We start from the raw sequence: 24,310 nt of genomic DNA on the forward strand, positions 1-24,310 counted from the left end.
TTTTCAAAACCTCAGTATGTTGGCAGCAGTGTGATTTGAACCCACACCTCCAAAGAGACTGGAGCCTAAATCCAGCGCCTTAGACCACTCGGCCATGCTACCTTAAACAGCATGGTTAATTAAGCTTCCTTAGAGAAAGTGAAGTACATTTGACAACATTTAAAATTAGTACATTTTGGAAAATGGTCATGTCTCTAAACATTAGGCAAAAACAAAGATTCTATCAACGGTCTTTATCTTAACTGAAAACTGCTAAATCATACAAATACAAAAGAAGATTATATCACATGCTAATTTGCATGCTAGCAAAATCATAAGAATAAGTACAAAAACATTTCAAGATCTCATAATACTGGCAGCAGTGAGATTAAAGCATATGCTAATTTTGCATGTTAGCATAATTATAAGAATGAGATAAAAAGGTTTAAAAGAACTCATACTAGTGGCATTTGAACTCACAAGTCTGTTGGAATATGGGTAAGTCTCTTAACAATAGGAAAAATCAATGATTCTTTCAACTGTCTTTTCCTAAACAGAAACTAACACACTCATGAAAATACAAAATCATAAGAATTAGATCAAAGGGTTCTCAAAACCTCATAATAATGGCAGCAGTGGGATTTGAATGGGCATGTCTCTAAACATTAGAAAAAAGCAAGGATTCTTTCAACAGTCTTTATCTGAACTGAAAACTAGAAAATCATGCAAATACAAAAGAAGATTAAATCACATGCTAATTTGCATGTTAGCAAAATCATAAGAATAAGTACAAAAACATTTCAAGATCTCATAATACTGGCAGCAGTGGGTTTAAAGCATATGCTAATTTTGCATGTTAGCATAATTATAAGAATAAGATAAAAAGGTTTAAAAGAACTCATACTAGTGGCATTTGAACCCACAAGTCTGTTAAAATTTAGGTAAGTCTCTAAACTAAAGTCTAAAACTGTCTTTTCCAAAACAGAAATGCACACACTCATGGAAATACAAAATCCTCAGAATTAGATCAAAGGGTTCTCAAAACCTCATAATACTGGCAGCAGTGGGATTTGAACCCACGCCTCCAAAGAGACTGGAGCCAGCGCCTTAGACCACTCGGCCATGCTACCCAATGCATCATTAAAAGAGCTTCCTGAGAGTAAGTTTAGTGTATCTGACTACATTTTAAACTTGTGCATTGTGGAAAATGGATAGGTCTCTAAACAAAAAGGAAAAAGCAATGATTCTATCTTTTGTCTTTTCCAAAAAAGCAAAGCACGCGCTCATACAAAAATATGCTAATTTTTCTATTAGCAAAATCATAAATATAAGCTGAAAAGGTTTTCAAAACCTCAGTATGTTGGCAGCAGTGGGATTTGAACCCACACCTCCAAAGAGACTGGAGCCTAAATCCAGCGCCTTAGACCACTCGGCCATGCTACCTTAAACAGCATGGTTAATTAAGCTTCCTTAGAGAAAGTGAAGTACATTTGACAACATTTAAAATTAGTACATTTTGGAAAATGGTCATGTCTCTAAACATTAGGCAAAAACAAAGATTCTATCAACGGTCTTTATCTTAACTGAAAACTGCTAAATCATACAAATACAAAAGAAGATTATATCACATGCTAATTTGCATGCTAGCAAAATCATAAGAATAAGTACAAAAACATTTCAAGATCTCATAATACTGGCAGCAGTGAGATTAAAGCATATGCTAATTTTGCATGTTAGCATAATTATAAGAATGAGATAAAAAGGTTTAAAAGAACTCATACTAGTGGCAGCAGTGGGATTTGAACTCACAAGTCTGTTGGAATATGGGTAAGTCTCTTAACAATAGGAAAAATCAATGATTCTTTCAACTGTCTTTTCCTAAACAGAAACTAACACACTCATGAAAATACAAAATCATAAGAATTAGATCAAAGGGTTCTCAAAACCTCATAATAATGGCAGCAGTGGGATTTGAATGGGCATGTCTCTAAACATTAGAAAAAAGCAAGGATTCTTTCAACAGTCTTTATCTGAACTGAAAACTAGAAAATCATGCAAATACAAAAGAAGATTAAATCACATGCTAATTTGCATGTTAGCAAAATCATAAGAATAAGTACAAAAACATTTCAAGATCTCATAATACTGGCAGCAGTGGGTTTAAAGCATATGCTAATTTTGCATGTTAGCATAATTATAAGAATAAGATAAAAAGGTTTAAAAGAACTCATACTAGTGGCATTTGAACCCACAAGTCTGTTAAAATTTAGGTAAGTCTCTAAACTAAAGTCTAAAACTGTCTTTTCCAAAACAGAAATGCACACACTCATGGAAATACAAAATCCTCAGAATTAGATCAAAGGGTTCTCAAAACCTCATAATACTGGCAGCAGTGGGATTTGAACCCACGCCTCCGAAGAGACTGGAGCCAGCGCCTTAGACCACTCGGCCATGCTACCCAATGCATCATTTTAAAGAGCTTCCTGAGAGTAAGTTTAGTGTATCTGACTACATTTTAAACTTGTGCATTGTGGAAAATGGATAGGTCTCTAAACAAAAAGGAAAAAGCAATGATTCTATCTTTTGTCTTTTCCAAAAAAGCAAAGCACGCGCTCATACAAAAATATGCTAATTTTTCTATTAGCAAAATCATAAATATAAGCTGAAAAGGTTTTCAAAACCTCAGTATGTTGGCAGCAGTGGGATTTGAACCCACACCTCCAAAGAGACTGGAGCCTAAATCCAGCGCCTTAGACCACTCGGCCATGCTACCTTAAACAGCATGGTTAATTAAGCTTCCTTAGAGAAAGTGAAGTACATTTGACAACATTTAAAATTAGTACATTTTGGAAAATGGTCATGTCTCTAAACATTAGGCAAAAACAAAGATTCTATCAACGGTCTTTATCTTAACTGAAAACTGCTAAATCATACAAATACAAAAGAAGATTATATCACATGCTAATTTGCATGCTAGCAAAATCATAAGAATAAGTACAAAAACATTTCAAGATCTCATAATACTGGCAGCAGTGAGATTAAAGCATATGCTAATTTTGCATGTTAGCATAATTATAAGAATGAGATAAAAAGGTTTAAAAGAACTCATACTAGTGGCAGCAGTGGGATTTGAACTCACAAGTCTGTTGGAATATGGGTAAGTCTCTTAACAATAGGAAAAATCAATGATTCTTTCAACTGTCTTTTCCTAAACAGAAACTAACACACTCATGAAAATACAAAATCATAAGAATTAGATCAAAGGGTTCTCAAAACCTCATAATAATGGCAGCAGTGGGATTTGAATGGGCATGTCTCTAAACATTAGAAAAAAGCAAGGATTCTTTCAACAGTCTTTATCTGAACTGAAAACTAGAAAATCATGCAAATACAAAAGAAGATTAAATCACATGCTAATTTGCATGTTAGCAAAATCATAAGAATAAGTACAAAAACATTTCAAGATCTCATAATACTGGCAGCAGTGGGTTTAAAGCATATGCTAATTTTGCATGTTAGCATAATTATAAGAATAAGATAAAAAGGTTTAAAAGAACTCATACTAGTGGCATTTGAACCCACAAGTCTGTTAAAATTTAGGTAAGTCTCTAAACTAAAGTCTAAAACTGTCTTTTCCAAAACAGAAATGCACACACTCATGGAAATACAAAATCCTCAGAATTAGATCAAAGGGTTCTCAAAACCTCATAATACTGGCAGCAGTGGGATTTGAACCCACGCCTCCGAAGAGACTGGAGCCTTAATCCAGCGCCTTAGACCGCTCGGCCATGCGACCTAATGCATCATTAAAAGAGCTTCCTGAGAGTAAGTTTAGTGTATCTGACTACATTTTAAACTTGTGCATTGTGGAAAATGGATAGGTCTCTAAACAAAAAGGAAAAAGCAATGATTCTATCTTTTGTCTTTTCCAAAAAAGCAAAGCACGCGCTCATACAAAAATATGCTAATTTTTCTATTAGCAAAATCATAAATATAAGCTGAAAAGGTTTTCAAAACCTCAGTATGTTGGCAGCAGTGGGATTTGAACACACACCTCCAAAGAGACTGGAGCCTAAATCCAGCGCCTTAGACCACTCGGCCATGCTACCTTAAACAGCATGGTTAATTAAGCTTCCTTAGAGAAAGTGAAGTACATTTGACAACATTTAAAATTAGTACATTTTGGAAAATGGTCATGTCTCTAAACATTAGGCAAAAACAAAGATTCTATCAACGGTCTTTATCTTAACTGAAAACTGCTAAATCATACAAATACAAAAGAAGATTATATCACATGCTAATTTGCATGCTAGCAAAATCATAAGAATAAGTACAAAAACATTTCAAGATCTCATAATACTGGCAGCAGTGAGATTAAAGCATATGCTAATTTTGCATGTTAGCATAATTATAAGAATGAGATAAAAAGGTTTAAAAGAACTCATACTAGTGGCAGCAGTGGGATTTGAACTCACAAGTCTGTTGGAATATGGGTAAGTCTCTTAACAATAGGAAAAATCAATGATTCTTTCAACTGTCTTTTCCTAAACAGAAACTAACACACTCATGAAAATACAAAATCATAAGAATTAGATCAAAGGGTTCTCAAAACCTCATAATAATGGCAGCAGTGGGATTTGAATGGGCATGTCTCTAAACATTAGAAAAAAGCAAGGATTCTTTCAACAGTCTTTATCTGAACTGAAAACTAGAAAATCATGCAAATACAAAAGAAGATTAAATCACATGCTAATTTGCATGTTAGCAAAATCATAAGAATAAGTACAAAAACATTTCAAGATCTCATAATACTGGCAGCAGTGGGTTTAAAGCATATGCTAATTTTGCATGTTAGCATAATTATAAGAATAAGATAAAAAGGTTTAAAAGAACTCATACTAGTGGCATTTGAACCCACAAGTCTGTTAAAATTTAGGTAAGTCTCTAAACTAAAGTCTAAAACTGTCTTTTCCAAAACAGAAATGCACACACTCATGGAAATACAAAATCCTCAGAATTAGATCAAAGGGTTCTCAAAACCTCATAATACTGGCAGCAGTGGGATTTGAACCCACGCCTCCGAAGAGACTGGAGCCTTAATCCAGCGCCTTAGACCGCTCGGCCATGCTACCTAATGCATCATTAAAAGAGCTTCCTGAGAGTAAGTTTAGTGTATCTGACTACATTTTAAACTTGTGCATTGTGGAAAATGGATAGGTCTCTAAACAAAAAGGAAAAAGCAATGATTCTATCTTTTGTCTTTTCCAAAAAAGCAAAGCACGCGCTCATACAAAAATATGCTAATTTTTCTATTAGCAAAATCATAAATATAAGCTGAAAAGGTTTTCAAAACCTCAGTATGTTGGCAGCAGTGGGATTTGAACCCACACCTCCAAAGAGACTGGAGCCTAAATCCAGCGCCTTAGACCACTCGGCCATGCTACCTTAAACAGCATGGTTAATTAAGCTTCCTTAGAGAAAGTGAAGTACATTTGACAACATTTAAAGTTAGTACATTTTGGAAAATGGTCATGTCTCTAAACATTAGGCAAAAACAAAGATTCTATCAACGGTCTTTATCTTAACTGAAAACTGCTAAATCATACAAATACAAAAGAAGATTATATCACATGCTAATTTGCATGCTAGCAAAATCATAAGAATAAGTACAAAAACATTTCAAGATCTCATAATACTGGCAGCAGTGAGATTAAAGCATATGCTAATTTTGCATGTTAGCATAATTATAAGAATGAGATAAAAAGGTTTAAAAGAACTCATACTAGTGGCAGCAGTGGGATTTGAACTCACAAGTTTGTTGGAATATGGGTAAGTCTCTTAACAATAGGAAAAATCAATGATTCTTTCAACTGTCTTTTCCTAAACAGAAATTAACACACTCATGAAAATACAAAATCATAAGAATTAGATCAAAGGGTTCTCAAAACCTCATAATAATGGCAGCAGTGGGATTTGAATGGGCATGTCTCTAAACATTAGAAAAAAGCAAGGATTCTTTCAACAGTCTTTATCTGAACTGAAAACTGGAAAATCATGCAAATACAAAAGAAGATTAAATCACATGCTAATTTGCATGTTAGCAAAATCATAAGAATAAGTACAAAAACATTTCAAGAACTCATAATACTGGCAGCAGTGGGTTTAAAGCATATGCTAATTTTGCATGTTAGCATAATTATAAGAATAAGATAAAAAGGTTTAAAAGAACTCATACTAGTGGCATTTGAACCCACAAGTCTGTTAAAATTTAGGTAAGTCTCTAAACTAAAGTCTAAAACTGTCTTTTCCAAAATAGAAATGCACACACTCATGGAAATACAAAATCCTCAGAATTAGATCAAAGGGTTCTCAAAACCTCATAATACTGGCAGCAGTGGGATTTGAACCCACGCCTCCGAAGAGACTGGAGCCTTAATCCAGCGCCTTAGACCGCTCGGCCATGCTACCTAATGCATCATTAAAAGAGCTTCCTGAGAGTAAGTTTAGTGTATCTGACTACATTTTAAACTTGTGCATTGTGGAAAATGGATAGGTCTCTAAACAAAAAGGAAAAAGCAATGATTCTATCTTTTGTCTTTTCCAAAAAAGCAAAGCACGCGCTCATACAAAAATATGCTAATTTTTCTATTAGCAAAATCATAAATATAAGCTGAAAAGGTTTTCAAAACCTCAGTATGTTGGCAGCAGTGGGATTTGAACCCACACCTCCAAAGAGACTGGAGCCTAAATCCAGCGCCTTAGACCACTCGGCCATGCTACCTTAAACAGCATGGTTAATTAAGCTTCCTTAGAGAAAGTGAAGTACATTTGACAACATTTAAAATTAGTACATTTTGGAAAATGGTCATGTCTCTAAACATTAGGCAAAAACAAAGATTCTATCAACGGTCTTTATCTTAACTGAAAACTGCTAAATCATACAAATACAAAAGAAGATTATATCACATGCTAATTTGCATGCTAGCAAAATCATAAGAATAAGTACAAAAACATTTCAAGATCTCATAATACTGGCAGCAGTGAGATTAAAGCATATGCTAATTTTGCATGTTAGCATAATTATAAGAATGAGATAAAAAGGTTTAAAAGAACTCATACTAGTGGCAGCAGTGGGATTTGAACTCACAAGTTTGTTGGAATATGGGTAAGTCTCTTAACAATAGGAAAAATCAATGATTCTTTCAACTGTCTTTTCCTAAACAGAAATTAACACACTCATGAAAATACAAAATCATAAGAATTAGATCAAAGGGTTCTCAAAACCTCATAATAATGGCAGCAGTGGGATTTGAATGGGCATGTCTCTAAACATTAGAAAAAAGCAAGGATTCTTTCAACAGTCTTTATCTGAACTGAAAACTGGAAAATCATGCAAATACAAAAGAAGATTAAATCACATGCTAATTTGCATGTTAGCAAAATCATAAGAATAAGTACAAAAACATTTCAAGAACTCATAATACTGGCAGCAGTGGGTTTAAAGCATATGCTAATTTTGCATGTTAGCATAATTATAAGAATAAGATAAAAAGGTTTAAAAGAACTCATACTAGTGGCATTTGAACCCACAAGTCTGTTAAAATTTAGGTAAGTCTCTAAACTAAAGTCTAAAACTGTCTTTTCCAAAATAGAAATGCACACACTCATGGAAATACAAAAGACTCAGAATTAGATCAAAGGGTTCTCAAAACCTCATAATACTGGCAGCAGTGGGATTTGAACCCACGCCTCTGAAGAGACTGGAGCCTTAATCCAGCGCCTTAGACCGCTCGGCCATGCGACCTAATGCATCATTAAAAGAGCTTCCTTAGAGTAAGTTTAGTGTATCTGACTACATTTTAAACTTGTGCATTGTGGAAAATGGATAGGTCTCTAAACAAAAAGGAAAAAGCAATGATTCTATCTTTTGTCTTTTCCAAAAAAGCAAAGCACGCGCTCATACAAAAATATGCTAATTTTTCTATTAGCAAAATCATAAATATATTATCTGAAAAGGTTTTCAAAACCTCAGTATGTTGGCAGCAGTGGGATTTGAACCCACACCTCCAAAGAGACTGGAGCCTAAATCCAGCGCCTTAGACCACTCGGCCATGCTACCTTAAACAGCATGGTTAATTAAGCTTCCTTAGAGAAAGTGAAGTACATTTGACAACATTTAAAATTAGTACATTTTGGAAAATGGTCATGTCTCTAAACATTAGGCAAAAACAAAGATTCTATCAACGGTCTTTATCTTAACTGAAAACTGCTAAATCATACAAATACAAAAGAAGATTATATCACATGCTAATTTGCATGCTAGCAAAATCATAAGAATAAGTACAAAAACATTTCAAGATCTCATAATACTGGCAGCAGTGAGATTAAAGCATATGCTAATTTTGCATGTTAGCATAATTATAAGAATGAGATAAAAAGGTTTAAAAGAACTCATACTAGTGGCAGCAGTGGGATTTGAACTCACAAGTCTGTTGGAATATGGGTAAGTCTCTTAACAATAGGAAAAATCAATGATTCTTTCAACTGTCTTTTCCTAAACAGAAATTAACACACTCATGAAAATACAAAATCATAAGAATTAGATCAAAGGGTTCTCAAAACCTCATAATAATGGCAGCAGTGGGATTTGAATGGGCATGTCTCTAAACATTAGAAAAAAGCAAGGATTCTTTCAACAGTCTTTATCTGAACTGAAAACTGGAAAATCATGCAAATACAAAAGAAGATTAAATCACATGCTAATTTGCATGTTAGCAAAATCATAAGAATAAGTACAAAAACATTTCAAGAACTCATAATACTGGCAGCAGTGGGTTTAAAGCATATGCTAATTTTGCATGTTAGCATAATTATAAGAATAAGATAAAAAGGTTTAAAAGAACTCATACTAGTGGCATTTGAACCCACAAGTCTGTTAAAATTTAGGTAAGTCTCTAAACTAAAGTTTAAAACTGTCTTTTCCAAAATAGAAATGCACACACTCATGGAAATACAAAAGACTCAGAATTAGATCAAAGGGTTCTCAAAACCTCATAATACTGGCAGCAGTGGGATTTGAACCCACGCCTCCGAAGAGACTGGAGCCTTAATCCAGCGCCTTAGACCGCTCGGCCATGCGACCTAATGCATCATTAAAAGAGCTTCCTTAGAGTAAGTTTAGTGTATCTGACTACATTTTAAACTTGTGCATTGTGGAAAATGGATAGGTCTCTAAACAAAAAGGAAAAAGCAATGATTCTATCTTTTGTCTTTTCCAAAAAAGCAAAGCACGCACTCATACAAAAATATGCTAATTTTTCTGTTAGCAAAATCATAAATACAAGCTGAAAAGGTTTTCAAAACCTCAATATGTTGGCAGCAGTGGGATTTGAACCCACGCCTCCAAAGAGACTGGAGCCTAAATCCAGCGCCTTAGACCACTCGGCCATGCTACCTTAAACAGCATGGATAATTAAGCTTCCTTAGAGAAAGTGAAGTACATTTGACAACATTTAAAATTAGTACATTTTGGAAAATGGGCATGTCTCTAAACATTAGGCAAAAACAAAGATTCTATCAACGGTCTTTATCTTAACTGAAAACTGCTAAATCATACAAATACAAAAGAAGATTATATCACATGCTAATTTGCATGCTAGCAAAATCATAAGAATAAGTACAAAAACATTTCAAGATCTCATAATACTGGCAGCAGTGAGATTAAAGCATATGCTAATTTTGCATGTTAGCATAATTATAAGAATGAGATAAAAAGGTTTAAAATAACTCATACTAGTGGCAGCAGTGGGATTTGAACTCACAAGTCTGTTGGAATATGGGTAAGTCTCTTAACAATAGGAAAAATCAATGATTCTTTCAACTGTCTTTTCCTAAACAGAAATTAACACACTCATGAAAATACAAAATCATAAGAATTAGATCAAAGGGTTCTCAAAACCTCATAATAATGGCAGCAGTGGGATTTGAATGGGCATGTCTCTAAACATTAGAAAAAAGCAAGGATTCTTTCAACAGTCTTTATCTGAACTGAAAACTGGAAAATCATGCAAATACAAAAGAAGATTAAATCACATGCTAATTTGCATGTTAGCAAAATCATAAGAATAAGTACAAAAACATTTCAAGAACTCATAATACTGGCAGCAGTGGGTTTAAAGCATATGCTAATTTTGCATGTTAGCATAATTATAAGAATAAGATAAAAAGGTTTAAAAGAACTCATACTAGTGGCATTTGAACCCACAAGTCTGTTAAAATTTAGGTAAGTCTCTAAACTAAAGTCTAAAACTGTCTTTTCCAAAACAGAAATGCACACACTCATGGAAATACAAAATCCTCAGAATTAGATCAAAGGGTTCTCAAAACCTCATAATACTGGCAGCAGTGGGATTTGAACCCACGCCTCCGAAGAGACTGGAGCCTTAATCCAGCGCCTTAGACCGCTCGGCCATGTTACCTAATGCATCATTAAAAGAGCTTCCTGAGAGTAAGTTTAGTGTATTTGACTACATTTTAAACTTGTGCATTGTGGAAAATGGATAGGTCTCTAAACAAAAAGGAAAAAGCAATGATTCTATCTTTTGTCTTTTCCAAAAAAGCAAAGCACGCGCTCATACAAAAATATGCTAATTTTTCTATTAGCAAAGTCATAAATATAAGCTGAAAGGGTTTTCAAAACCTCAATATGTTGGCAGCAGTGGGATTTGAACCCACGCCTCCAAAGAGACTGGAGCCTAAATCCAGCGCCTTAGACCACTTGGCCATGCTACCTTAAACAGCATGGTTAATTAAGCTTCCTTAGAGAAAGTGAAGTACATTTGACAACATTTAAAATTAGTACATTTTGGAAAATGGTCATGTCTCTAAACATTAGGCAAAAACAAAGATTCTATCAACGGTCTTTATCTTAACTGAAAACTGCTAAATCATACAAATACAAAAGAAGATTATATCACATGCTAATTTGCATGCTAGCAAAATCATAAGAATAAGTACAAAAACATTTCAAGATCTCATAATACTGGCAGCAGTGAGATTAAAGCATATGCTAATTTTGCATGTTAGCATAATTATAAGAATGAGATAAAAAGGTTTAAAAGAACTCATACTAGTGGCAGCAGTGGGATTTGAACTCACAAGTCTGTTGGAATATGGGTAAGTCTCTTAACAATAGGAAAAATCAATGATTCTTTCAACTGTCTTTTCCTAAACAGAAATTAACACACTCATGAAAATACAAAATCATAAGAATTAGATCAAAGGGTTCTCAAAACCTCATAATAATGGCAGCAGTGGGATTTGAATGGGCATGTCTCTAAACATTAGAAAAAAGCAAGGATTCTTTCAACAGTCTTTATCTGAACTGAAAACTGGAAAATCATGCAAATACAAAAGAAGATTAAATCACATGCTAATTTGCATGTTAGCAAAATCATAAGAATAAGTACAAAAACATTTCAAGAACTCATAATACTGGCAGCAGTGGGTTTAAAGCATATGCTAATTTTGCATGTTAGCATAATTATAAGAATAAGATAAAAAGGTTTAAAAGAACTCATACTAGTGGCATTTGAACCCACAAGTCTGTTAAAATTTAGGTAAGTCTCTAAACTAAAGTCTAAAACTGTCTTTTCCAAAACAGAAATGCACACACTCATGGAAATACAAAATCCTCAGAATTAGATCAAAGGGTTCTCAAAACCTCATAATACTGGCAGCAGTGGGATTTGAACCCACGCCTCCGAAGAGACTGGAGCCTTAATCCAGCGCCTTAGACCGCTCGGCCATGCGACCTAATGCATCATTAAAAGAGCTTCCTGAGAGTAAGTTTAGTGTATCTGACTACATTTTAAACTTGTGCATTGTGGAAAATGGATAGGTCTCTAAACAAAAAGGAAAAAGCAATGATTCTATCTTTTGTCTTTTCCAAAAAAGCAAAGCACGCGCTCATACAAAAATATGCTAATTTTTCTATTAGCAAAATCATAAATATAAGCTGAAAAGGTTTTCAAAACCTCAGTATGTTGGCAGCAGTGGGATTTGAACCCACACCTCCAAAGAGACTGGAGCCTAAATCCAGCGCCTTAGACCACTCGGCCATGCTACCTTAAACAGCATGGTTAATTAAGCTTCCTTAGAGAAAGTGAAGTACATTTGACAACATTTAAAATTAGTACATTTTGGAAAATGGTCATGTCTCTAAACATTAGGCAAAAACAAAGATTCTATCAACGGTCTTTATCTTAACTGAAAACTGCTAAATCATACAAATACAAAAGAAGATTATATCACATGCTAATTTGCATGCTAGCAAAATCATAAGAATAAGTACAAAAACATTTCAAGATCTCATAATACTGGCAGCAGTGAGATTAAAGCATATGCTAATTTTGCATGTTAGCATAATTATAAGAATGAGATAAAAAGGTTTAAAAGAACTCATACTAGTGGCAGCAGTGGGATTTGAACTCACAAGTCTGTTGGAATATGGGTAAGTCTCTTAACAATAGGAAAAATCAATGATTCTTTCAACTGTCTTTTCCTAAACAGAAACTAACACACTCATGAAAATACAAAATCATAAGAATTAGATCAAAGGGTTCTCAAAACCTCATAATAATGGCAGCAGTGGGATTTGAATGGGCATGTCTCTAAACATTAGAAAAAAGCAAGGATTCTTTCAACAGTCTTTATCTGAACTGAAAACTAGAAAATCATGCAAATACAAAAGAAGATTAAATCACATGCTAATTTGCATGTTAGCAAAATCATAAGAATAAGTACAAAAACATTTCAAGATCTCATAATACTGGCAGCAGTGGGTTTAAAGCATATGCTAATTTTGCATGTTAGCATAATTATAAGAATAAGATAAAAAGGTTTAAAAGAACTCATACTAGTGGCATTTGAACCCACAAGTCTGTTAAAATTTAGGTAAGTCTCTAAACTAAAGTCTAAAACTGTCTTTTCCAAAACAGAAATGCACACACTCATGGAAATACAAAATCCTCAGAATTAGATCAAAGGGTTCTCAAAACCTCATAATACTGGCAGCAGTGGGATTTGAACCCACGCCTCCGAAGAGACTGGAGCCTTAATCCAGCGCCTTAGACCGCTCGGCCATGCTACCTAATGCATCATTAAAAGAGCTTCCTGAGAGTAAGTTTAGTGTATCTGACTACATTTTAAACTTGTGCATTGTGGAAAATGGATAGGTCTCTAAACAAAAAGGAAAAAGCAATGATTCTATCTTTTGTCTTTTCCAAAAAAGCAAAGCACGCGCTCATACAAAAATATGCTAATTTTTCTATTAGCAAAATCATAAATATAAGCTGAAAAGGTTTTCAAAACCTCAGTATGTTGGCAGCAGTGGGATTTGAACCCACACCTCCAAAGAGACTGGAGCCTAAATCCAGCGCCTTAGACCACTCGGCCATGCTACCTTAAACAGCATGGTTAATTAAGCTTCCTTAGAGAAAGTGAAGTACATTTGACAACATTTAAAGTTAGTACATTTTGGAAAATGGTCATGTCTCTAAACATTAGGCAAAAACAAAGATTCTATCAACGGTCTTTATCTTAACTGAAAACTGCTAAATCATACAAATACAAAAGAAGATTATATCACATGCTAATTTGCATGCTAGCAAAATCATAAGAATAAGTACAAAAACATTTCAAGATCTCATAATACTGGCAGCAGTGAGATTAAAGCATATGCTAATTTTGCATGTTAGCATAATTATAAGAATGAGATAAAAAGGTTTAAAAGAACTCATACTAGTGGCAGCAGTGGGATTTGAACTCACAAGTTTGTTGGAATATGGGTAAGTCTCTTAACAATAGGAAAAATCAATGATTCTTTCAACTGTCTTTTCCTAAACAGAAATTAACACACTCATGAAAATACAAAATCATAAGAATTAGATCAAAGGGTTCTCAAAACCTCATAATAATGGCAGCAGTGGGATTTGAATGGGCATGTCTCTAAACATTAGAAAAAAGCAAGGATTCTTTCAACAGTCTTTATCTGAACTGAAAACTGGAAAATCATGCAAATACAAAAGAAGATTAAATCACATGCTAATTTGCATGTTAGCAAAATCATAAGAATAAGTACAAAAACATTTCAAGAACTCATAATACTGGCAGCAGTGGGTTTAAAGCATATGCTAATTTTGCATGTTAGCATAATTATAAGAATAAGATAAAAAGGTTTAAAAGAACTCATACTAGTGGCATTTGAACCCACAAGTCTGTTAAAATTTAGGTAAGTCTCTAAACTAAAGTCTAAAACTGTCTTTTCCAAAATAGAAATGCACACACTCATGGAAATACAAAATCCTCAGAATTAGATCAAAGGGTTCTCAAAACCTCATAATACTGGCAGCAGTGGGATTTGAACCCACGCCTCCGAAGAGACTGGAGCCTTAATCCAGCGCCTTAGACCGCTCGGCCATGCTACCTAATGCATCATTAAAAGAGCTTCCTGAGAGTAAGTTTAGTGTATCTGACTACATTTTAAACTTGTGCATTGTGGAAAATGGATAGGTCTCTAAACAAAAAGGAAAAAGCAATGATTCTATCTTTTGTCTTTTCCAAAAAAGCAAAGCACGCGCTCATACAAAAATATGCTAATTTTTCTATTAGCAAAATCATAAATATAAGCTGAAAAGGTTTTCAAAACCTCAGTATGTTGGCAGCAGTGGGATTTGAACCCACACCTCCAAAGAGACTGGAGCCTAAATCCAGCGCCTTAGACCACTCGGCCATGCTACCTTAAACAGCGTGGTTAATTAAGCTTCCTTAGAGAAAGTGAAGTACATTTGACAACATTTAAAATTAGTACATTTTGGAAAATGGTCATGTCTCTAAACATTAGGCAAAAACAAAGATTCTATCAACGGTCTTTATCTTAACTGAAAACTGCTAAATCATACAAATACAAAAGAAGATTATATCACATGCTAATTTGCATGCTAGCAAAATCATAAGAATAAGTACAAAAACATTTCAAGATCTCATAATACTGGCAGCAGTGAGATTAAAGCATATGCTAATTTTGCATGTTAGCATAATTATAAGAATGAGATAAAAAGGTTTAAAAGAACTCATACTAGTGGCAGCAGTGGGATTTGAACTCACAAGTTTGTTGGAATATGGGTAAGTCTCTTAACAATAGGAAAAATCAATGATTCTTTCAACTGTCTTTTCCTAAACAGAAATTAACACACTCATGAAAATACAAAATCATAAGAATTAGATCAAAGGGTTCTCAAAACCTCATAATAATGGCAGCAGTGGGATTTGAATGGGCATGTCTCTAAACATTAGAAAAAAGCAAGGATTCTTTCAACAGTCTTTATCTGAACTGAAAACTGGAAAATCATGCAAATACAAAAGAAGATTAAATCACATGCTAATTTGCATGTTAGCAAAATCATAAGAATAAGTACAAAAACATTTCAAGAACTCATAATACTGGCAGCAGTGGGTTTAAAGCATATGCTAATTTTGCATGTTAGCATAATTATAAGAATAAGATAAAAAGGTTTAAAAGAACTCATACTAGTGGCATTTGAACCCACAAGTCTGTTAAAATTTAGGTAAGTCTCTAAACTAAAGTCTAAAACTGTCTTTTCCAAAATAGAAATGCACACACTCATGGAAATACAAAAGACTCAGAATTAGATCAAAGGGTTCTCAAAACCTCATAATACTGGCAGCAGTGGGATTTGAACCCACGCCTCTGAAGAGACTGGAGCCTTAATCCAGCGCCTTAGACCGCTCGGCCATGCGACCTAATGCATCATTAAAAGAGCTTCCTTAGAGTAAGTTTAGTGTATCTGACTACATTTTAAACTTGTGCATTGTGGAAAATGGATAGGTCTCTAAACAAAAAGGAAAAAGCAATGATTCTATCTTTTGTCTTTTCCAAAAAAGCAAAGCACGCGCTCATACAAAAATATGCTAATTTTTCTATTAGCAAAATCATAAATATATTATCTGAAAAGGTTTTCAAAACCTCAGTATGTTGGCAGCAGTGGGATTTGAACCCACACCTCCAAAGAGACTGGAGCCTAAATCCAGCGCCTTAGACCACTCGGCCATGCTACCTTAAACAGCATGGTTAATTAAGCTTCCTTAGAGAAAGTGAAGTACATTTGACAACATTTAAAATTAGTACATTTTGGAAAATGGTCATGTCTCTAAACATTAGGCAAAAACAAAGATTCTATCAACGGTCTTTATCTTAACTGAAAACTGCTAAATCATACAAATACAAAAGAAGATTATATCACATGCTAATTTGCATGCTAGCAAAATCATAAGAATAAGTACAAAAACATTTCAAGATCTCATAATACTGGCAGCAGTGAGATTAAAGCATATGCTAATTTTGCATGTTAGCATAATTATAAGAATGAGATAAAAAGGTTTAAAAGAACTCATACTAGTGGCAGCAGTGGGATTTGAACTCACAAGTTTGTTGGAATATGGGTAAGTCTCTTAACAATAGGAAAAATCAATGATTCTTTCAACTGTCTTTTCCTAAACAGAAATTAACACACTCATGAAAATACAAAATCATAAGAATTAGATCAAAGGGTTCTCAAAACCTCATAATAATGGCAGCAGTGGGATTTGAATGGGCATGTCTCTAAACATTAGAAAAAAGCAAGGATTCTTTCAACAGTCTTTATCTGAACTGAAAACTGGAAAATCATGCAAATACAAAAGAAGATTAAATCACATGCTAATTTGCATGTTAGCAAAATCATAAGAATAAGTACAAAAACATTTCAAGAACTCATAATACTGGCAGCAGTGGGTTTAAAGCATATGCTAATTTTGCATGTTAGCATAATTATAAGAATAAGATAAAAAGGTTTAAAAGAACTCATACTAGTGGCATTTGAACCCACAAGTCTGTTAAAATTTAGGTAAGTCTCTAAACTAAAGTCTAAAACTGTCTTTTCCAAAATAGAAATGCACACACTCATGGAAATACAAAAGACTCAGAATTAGATCAAAGGGTTCTCAAAACCTCATAATACTGGCAGCAGTGGGATTTGAACCCACGCCTCTGAAGAGACTGGAGCCTTAATCCAGCGCCTTAGACCGCTCGGCCATGCGACCTAATGCATCATTAAAAGAGCTTCCTTAGAGTAAGTTTAGTGTATCTGACTACATTTTAAACTTGTGCATTGTGGAAAATGGATAGGTCTCTAAACAAAAAGGAAAAAGCAATGATTCTATCTTTTGTCTTTTCCAAAAAAGCAAAGCACGCGCTCATACAAAAATATGCTAATTTTTCTATTAGCAAAATCATAAATATATTATCTGAAAAGGTTTTCAAAACCTCAGTATGTTGGCAGCAGTGGGATTTGAACCCACACCTCCAAAGAGACTGGAGCCTAAATCCAGCGCCTTAGACCACTCGGCCATGTTACCTTAAACAGCATGGTTAATTAAGCTTCCTTAGAGAAAGTGAAGTACATTTGACAACATTTAAAATTAGTACATTTTGGAAAATGGTCATGTCTCTAAACATTAGGCAAAAACAAAGATTCTATCAACGGTCTTTATCTTAACTGAAAACTGCTAAATCATACAAATACAAAAGAAGATTATATCACATGCTAATTTGCATGCTAGCAAAATCATAAGAATAAGTACAAAAACATTTCAAGATCTCATAATACTGGCAGCAGTGAGATTAAAGCATATGCTAATTTTGCATGTTAGCATAATTATAAGAATGAGATAAAAAGGTTTAAAAGAACTCATACTAGTGGCAGCAGTGGGATTTGAACTCACAAGTCTGTTGGAATATGGGTAAGTCTCTTAACAATAGGAAAAATCAATGATTCTTTCAACTGTCTTTTCCTAAACAGAAATTAACACACTCATGAAAATACAAAATCATAAGAATTAGATCAAAGGGTTCTCAAAACCTCATAATAATGGCAGCAGTGGGATTTGAATGGGCATGTCTCTAAACATTAGAAAAAAGCAAGGATTCTTTCAACAGTCTTTATCTGAACTGAAAACTGGAAAATCATGCAAATACAAAAGAAGATTAAATCACATGCTAATTTGCATGTTAGCAAAATCATAAGAATAAGTACAAAAACATTTCAAGAACTCATAATACTGGCAGCAGTGGGTTTAAAGCATATGCTAATTTTGCATGTTAGCATAATTATAAGAATAAGATAAAAAGGTTTAAAAGAACTCATACTAGTGGCATTTGAACCCACAAGTCTGTTAAAATTTAGGTAAGTCTCTAAACTAAAGTTTAAAACTGTCTTTTCCAAAATAGAAATGCACACACTCATGGAAATACAAAAGACTCAGAATTAGATCAAAGGGTTCTCAAAACCTCATAATACTGGCAGCAGTGGGATTTGAACCCACGCCTCCGAAGAGACTGGAGCCTTAATCCAGCGCCTTAGACCGCTCGGCCATGCGACCTAATGCATCATTAAAAGAGCTTCCTTAGAGTAAGTTTAGTGTATCTGACTACATTTTAAACTTGTGCATTGTGGAAAATGGATAGGTCTCTAAACAAAAAGGAAAAAGCAATGATTCTATCTTTTGTCTTTTCCAAAAAAGCAAAGCACGCGCTCATACAAAAATATGCTAATTTTTCTATTAGCAAAGTCATAAATATAAGCTGAAAGGGTTTTCAAAACCTCAATATGTTGGCAGCAGTGGGATTTGAACCCACGCCTCCAAAGAGACTGGAGCCTAAATCCAGCGCCTTAGACCACTTGGCCATGCTACCTTAAACAGCATGGTTAATTAAGCTTCCTTAGAGAAAGTGAAGTACATTTGACAACATTTAAAATTAGTACATTTTGGAAAATGGTCATGTCTCTAAACATTAGGCAAAAACAAAGATTCTATCAACGGTCTTTATCTTAACTGAAAACTGCTAAATCATACAAATACAAAAGAAGATTATATCACATGCTAATTTGCATGCTAGCAAAATCATAAGAATAAGTACAAAAACATTTCAAGATCTCATAATACTGGCAGCAGTGAGATTAAAGCATATGCTAATTTTGCATGTTAGCATAATTATAAGAATGAGATAAAAAGGTTTAAAAGAACTCATACTAGTGGCAGCAGTGGGATTTGAACTCACAAGTCTGTTGGAATATGGGTAAGTCTCTTAACAATAGGAAAAATCAATGATTCTTTCAACTGTCTTTTCCTAAACAGAAATTAACACACTCATGAAAATACAAAATCATAAGAATTAGATCAAAGGGTTCTCAAAACCTCATAATAATGGCAGCAGTGGGATTTGAATGGGCATGTCTCTAAACATTAGAAAAAAGCAAGGATTCTTTCAACAGTCTTTATCTGAACTGAAAACTGGAAAATCATGCAAATACAAAAGAAGATTAAATCACATGCTAATTTGCATGTTAGCAAAATCATAAGAATAAGTACAAAAACATTTCAAGAACTCATAATACTGGCAGCAGTGGGTTTAAAGCATATGCTAATTTTGCATGTTAGCATAATTATAAGAATAAGATAAAAAGGTTTAAAAGAACTCATACTAGTGGCATTTGAACCCACAAGTCTGTTAAAATTTAGGTAAGTCTCTAAACTAAAGTCTAAAACTGTCTTTTCCAAAACAGAAATGCACACACTCATGGAAATACAAAATCCTCGGAATTAGATCAAAGGGTTCTCAAAACCTCATAATACTGGCAGCAGTGGGATTTGAACCCACGCCTCCGAAGAGACTGGAGCCTTAATCCAGCGCCTTAGACCGCTCGGCCATGTTACCTAATGCATCATTAAAAGAGCTTCCTTAGAGTAAGTTTAGTGTATCTGACTACATTTTAAACTTGTGCATTGTGGAAAATGGATAGGTCTCTAAACAAAAAGGAAAAAGCAATGATTCTATCTTTTGTCTTTTCCAAAAAAGCAAAGCACGCACTCATACAAAAATATGCTAATTTTTCTGTTAGCAAAATCATAAATATAAGCTGAAAAGGTTTTCAAAACCTCAATATGTTGGCAGCAGTGGGATTTGAACCCACGCCTCCAAAGAGACTGGAGCCTAAATCCAGCGCCTTAGACCACTCGGCCATGCTACCTTAAACAGCATGGATAATTAAGCTTCCTTAGAGAAAGTGAAGTACATTTGACAACATTTAAAATTAGTACATTTTGGAAAATGGGCATGTCTCTAAACATTAGGCAAGAACAAAGATTCTATCAATGGTCTTTATCTTAACTGAAAACTGCTAAATCATACAAATACAAAAGAAGATTATATCACATGCTAATTTGCATGCTAGCAAAATCATAAGAATAAGTACAAAAACATTTCAAGATCTCATAATACTGGCAGCAGTGAGATTAAAGCATATGCTAATTTTGCATGTTAGCATAATTATAAGAATGAGATAAAAAGGTTTAAAAGAACTCATACTAGTGGCAGCAGTGGGATTTGAACTCACAAGTCTGTTGGAATATGGGTAAGTCTCTTAACAATAGGAAAAATCAATGATTCTTTCAACTGTCTTTTCCTAAACAGAAATTAACACACTCATGAAAATACAAAATCATAAGAATTAGATCAAAGAGTTCTCAAAACCTCATAATAATGGCAGCAGTGGGATTTGAATGGGCATGTCTCTAAACATTAGAAAAAAGCAAGGATTCTTTCAACAGTCTTTATCTGAACTGAAAACTGGAAAATCATGCAAATACAAAAGAAGATTAAATCACATGCTAATTTGCATGTTAGCAAAATCATAAGAATAAGTACAAAAACATTTCAAGAACTCATAATACTGGCAGCAGTGGGTTTAAAGCATATGCTAATTTTGCATGTTAGCATAATTATAAGAATAAGATAAAAAGGTTTAAAAGAACTCATACTAGTGGCATTTGAACCCACAAGTCTGTTAAAATTTAGGTAAGTCTCTAAACTAAAGTCTAAAACTGTCTTTTCCAAAATAGAAATGCACACACTCATGGAAATACAAAAGACTCAGAATTAGATCAAAGGGTTCTCAAAACCTCATAATACTGGCAGCAGCGGGATTTGAACCCACGCCTCCGAAGAGACTGGAGCCTTAATCCAGCGCCTTAGACCGCTCGGCCATGCGACCTAATGCATCATTAAAAGAGCTTCCTTAGAGTAAGTTTAGTGTATCTGACTACATTTTAAACTTGTGCATTGTGGAAAATGGATAGGTCTCTAAACAAAAAGGAAAAAGCAATGATTCTATCTTTTGTCTTTTCCAAAAAAGCAAAGCACGCACTCATACAAAAATATGCTAATTTTTCTGTTAGCAAAATCATAAATATAAGCTGAAAAGGTTTTCAAAACCTCAATATGTTGGCAGCAGTGGGATTTGAACCCACGCCTCCAAAGAGACTGGAGCCTAAATCCAGCGCCTTAGACCACTCGGCCATGCTACCTTAAACAGCATGGATAATTAAGCTTCCTTAGAGAAAGTGAAGTACATTTGACAACATTTAAAATTAGTACATTTTGGAAAATGGGCATGTCTCTAAACATTAGGCAAGAACAAAGATTATATCAACGGTCTTTATCTTAACTGAAAACTGCTAAATCATACAAATACAAAAGAAGATTATATCACATGCTAATTTGCATGCTAGCAAAATCATAAGAATAAGTACAAAAACATTTCAAGATCTCATAATACTGGCAGCAGTGAGATTAAAGCATATGCTAATTTTGCATGTTAGCATAATTATAAGAATGAGATAAAAAGGTTTAAAAGAACTCATACTAGTGGCAGCAGTGGGATTTGAACTCACAAGTCTGTTGGAATATGGGTAAGTCTCTTAACAATAGGAAAAATCAATGATTCTTTCAACTGTCTTTTCCTAAACAGAAATTAACACACTCATGAAAATACAAAATCATAAGAATTAGATCAAAGGGTTCTCAAAACCTCATAATAATGGCAGCAGTGGGATTTGAATGGGCATGTCTCTAAACATTAGAAAAAAGCAAGGATTCTTTCAACAGTCTTTATCTGAACTGAAAACTGGAAAATCATGCAAATACAAAAGAAGATTAAATCACATGCTAATTTGCATGTTAGCAAAATCATAAGAATAAGTACAAAAACATTTCAAGAACTCATAATACTGGCAGCAGTGGGTTTAAAGCATATGCTAATTTTGCATGTTAGCATAATTATAAGAATAAGATAAAAAGGTTTAAAAGAACTCATACTAGTGGCATTTGAACCCACAAGTCTGTTAAAATTTAGGTAAGTCTCTAAACTAAAGTCTAAAACTGTCTTTTCCAAAACAGAAATGCACACACTCATGGAAATACAAAATCCTCAGAATTAGATCAAAGGGTTCTCAAAACCTCATAATACTGGCAGCAGTGGGATTTGAACCCACGCCTCCGAAGAGACTGGAGCCTTAATCCAGCGCCTTAGACCGCTCGGCCATGCTACCTAATGCATTATTAAAAGAGCTTCCTGAGAGTAAGTTTAGTGTATCTGACTACATTTTAAACTTGTGCATTGTGGAAAATGGATAGGTCTCTAAGCAAAAAGGAAAAAGCAATGATTCTATCTTTTGTCTTTTCCAAAAAAGCAAAGCACGCACTCATACAAAAATATGCTAATTTTTCTATTAGCAAAATCATAAATATAAGCTGAAAAGGTTTTCAAAACCTCAATATGTTGGCAGCAGTGGGATTTGAACTCACACCTCCAAAGAGACTGGAGCCTAAATCCAGCGCCTTAGACCACTCGGCCATGCTACCTTAAACAGCATGGTTAATTAAGCTTCCTTAGAGAAAGTGAAGTACATTTGACAACATTTAAAATTAGTACATTTTGGAAAATGGTCATGTCTCTAAACATTAGGCAAAAACAAAGATTCTATCAACGGTCTTTATCTTAACTGAAAACTGCTAAATCATACAAATACAAAAGAAGATTATATCACATGCTAATTTGCATGCTAGCAAAATCATAAGAATAAGTACAAAAACATTTCAAGATCTCATAATACTGGCAGCAGTGAGATTAATGCATATGCTAATTTTGCATGTTAGCATAATTATAAGAATGAGATAAAAAGGTTTAAAAGAACTCATACTAGTGGCAGCAGTGGGATTTGAACTCACAAGTCTGTTGGAATATGGGTAAGTCTCTTAACAATAGGAAAAATCAATGATTCTTTCAACTGTCTTTTCCTAAACAGAAATTAACACACTCATGAAAATACAAAATCATAAGAATTAGATCAAAGGGTTCTCAAAACCTCATAATAATGGCAGCAGTGGGATTTGAATGGGCATGTCTCTAAACATTAGAAAAAAGCAAGGATTCTTTCAACAGTCTTTATCTGAACTGAAAACTGGAAAATCATGCAATTACAAAAGAAGATTAAATCACATGCTAATTTGCATGTTAGCAAAATCATAAGAATAAGTACAAAAACATTTCAAGAACTCATAATACTGGCAGCAGTGGGTTTAAAGCATATGCTAATTTTGCATGTTAGCATAATTATAAGAATAAGATAAAAAGGTTTAAAAGAACTCATACTAGTGGCATTTGAACCCACAAGTCTGTTAAAATTTAGGTAAGTCTCTAAACTAAAGTCTAAAACTGTCTTTTCCAAAATAGAAATGCACACACTCATGGAAATACAAAAGACTCAGAATTAGATCAAAGGGTTCTCAAAACCTCATAATACTGGCAGCAGCGGGATTTGAACCCACGCCTCCGAAGAGACTGGAGCCTTAATCCAGCGCCTTAGACCGCTCGGCCATGCGACCTAATGCATCATTAAAAGAGCTTCCTTAGAGTAAGTTTAGTGTATCTGACTACATTTTAAACTTGTGCATTGTGGAAAATGGATAGGTCTCTAAACAAAAAGGAAAAAGCAATGATTCTATCTTTTGTCTTTTCCAAAAAAGCAAAGCACGCACTCATACAAAAATATGCTAATTTTTCTGTTAGCAAAATCATAAATATAAGCTGAAAAGGTTTTCAAAACCTCAATATGTTGGCAGCAGTGGGATTTGAACCCACGCCTCCAAAGAGACTGGAGCCTAAATCCAGCGCCTTAGACCACTCGGCCATGCTACCTTAAACAGCATGAATAATTAAGCTTCCTTAGAGAAAGTGAAGTACATTTGACAACATTTAAAATTAGTACATTTTGGAAAATGGGCATGTCTCTAAACATTAGGCAAGAACAAAGATTCTATCAATGGTCTTTATCTTAACTGAAAACTGCTAAATCATACAAATACAAAAGAAGA

The 24,310-nt window shown here is 34.1% G+C and overlaps 13 non-coding genes across 13 annotated transcripts; all 13 read right to left on the bottom strand.

The window, feature by feature from the left end:
• Positions 1–1,340: 1,340 nt before the first annotated feature.
• On the bottom strand, positions 1,341–1,422 carry TRNAL-UAG (transfer RNA leucine (anticodon UAG)). Its single transcript has one exon. It is a non-coding gene; the product is annotated as a tRNA-Leu (tRNA).
• A 1,248-nt stretch (positions 1,423–2,670) lies between these two features.
• TRNAL-UAG (transfer RNA leucine (anticodon UAG)) lies at positions 2,671–2,752 on the bottom strand. Its single transcript has one exon. It is a non-coding gene; the product is annotated as a tRNA-Leu (tRNA).
• Positions 2,753–5,342: 2,590 nt separating this feature from the next.
• TRNAL-UAG (transfer RNA leucine (anticodon UAG)) lies at positions 5,343–5,424 on the bottom strand. The gene has a single exon. It is a non-coding gene; the product is annotated as a tRNA-Leu (tRNA).
• Positions 5,425–6,678: 1,254 nt separating this feature from the next.
• On the bottom strand, positions 6,679–6,760 carry TRNAL-UAG (transfer RNA leucine (anticodon UAG)). Its single transcript has one exon. It is a non-coding gene; the product is annotated as a tRNA-Leu (tRNA).
• A 1,256-nt stretch (positions 6,761–8,016) lies between these two features.
• Positions 8,017–8,098, bottom strand: TRNAL-UAG (transfer RNA leucine (anticodon UAG)). The gene has a single exon. It is a non-coding gene; the product is annotated as a tRNA-Leu (tRNA).
• Positions 8,099–9,352: 1,254 nt separating this feature from the next.
• On the bottom strand, positions 9,353–9,434 carry TRNAL-UAG (transfer RNA leucine (anticodon UAG)). Its single transcript has one exon. It is a non-coding gene; the product is annotated as a tRNA-Leu (tRNA).
• Positions 9,435–12,024: 2,590 nt separating this feature from the next.
• TRNAL-UAG (transfer RNA leucine (anticodon UAG)) lies at positions 12,025–12,106 on the bottom strand. Its single transcript has one exon. It is a non-coding gene; the product is annotated as a tRNA-Leu (tRNA).
• A 1,254-nt stretch (positions 12,107–13,360) lies between these two features.
• On the bottom strand, positions 13,361–13,442 carry TRNAL-UAG (transfer RNA leucine (anticodon UAG)). Its single transcript has one exon. It is a non-coding gene; the product is annotated as a tRNA-Leu (tRNA).
• Positions 13,443–14,696: 1,254 nt separating this feature from the next.
• On the bottom strand, positions 14,697–14,778 carry TRNAL-UAG (transfer RNA leucine (anticodon UAG)). The gene has a single exon. It is a non-coding gene; the product is annotated as a tRNA-Leu (tRNA).
• A 1,256-nt stretch (positions 14,779–16,034) lies between these two features.
• Positions 16,035–16,116, bottom strand: TRNAL-UAG (transfer RNA leucine (anticodon UAG)). The gene has a single exon. It is a non-coding gene; the product is annotated as a tRNA-Leu (tRNA).
• A 3,928-nt stretch (positions 16,117–20,044) lies between these two features.
• On the bottom strand, positions 20,045–20,126 carry TRNAL-UAG (transfer RNA leucine (anticodon UAG)). Its single transcript has one exon. It is a non-coding gene; the product is annotated as a tRNA-Leu (tRNA).
• A 1,254-nt stretch (positions 20,127–21,380) lies between these two features.
• Positions 21,381–21,462, bottom strand: TRNAL-UAG (transfer RNA leucine (anticodon UAG)). The gene has a single exon. It is a non-coding gene; the product is annotated as a tRNA-Leu (tRNA).
• A 2,590-nt stretch (positions 21,463–24,052) lies between these two features.
• TRNAL-UAG (transfer RNA leucine (anticodon UAG)) lies at positions 24,053–24,134 on the bottom strand. The gene has a single exon. It is a non-coding gene; the product is annotated as a tRNA-Leu (tRNA).
• Between the last annotated feature and the right edge of the window lie 176 nt (positions 24,135–24,310).

This window comes from Ranitomeya variabilis, chromosome 5 (assembly GCF_051348905.1).
Source record: "Ranitomeya variabilis isolate aRanVar5 chromosome 5, aRanVar5.hap1, whole genome shotgun sequence".
Lineage (NCBI taxonomy): Eukaryota > Metazoa > Chordata > Amphibia > Anura > Dendrobatidae > Ranitomeya > Ranitomeya variabilis.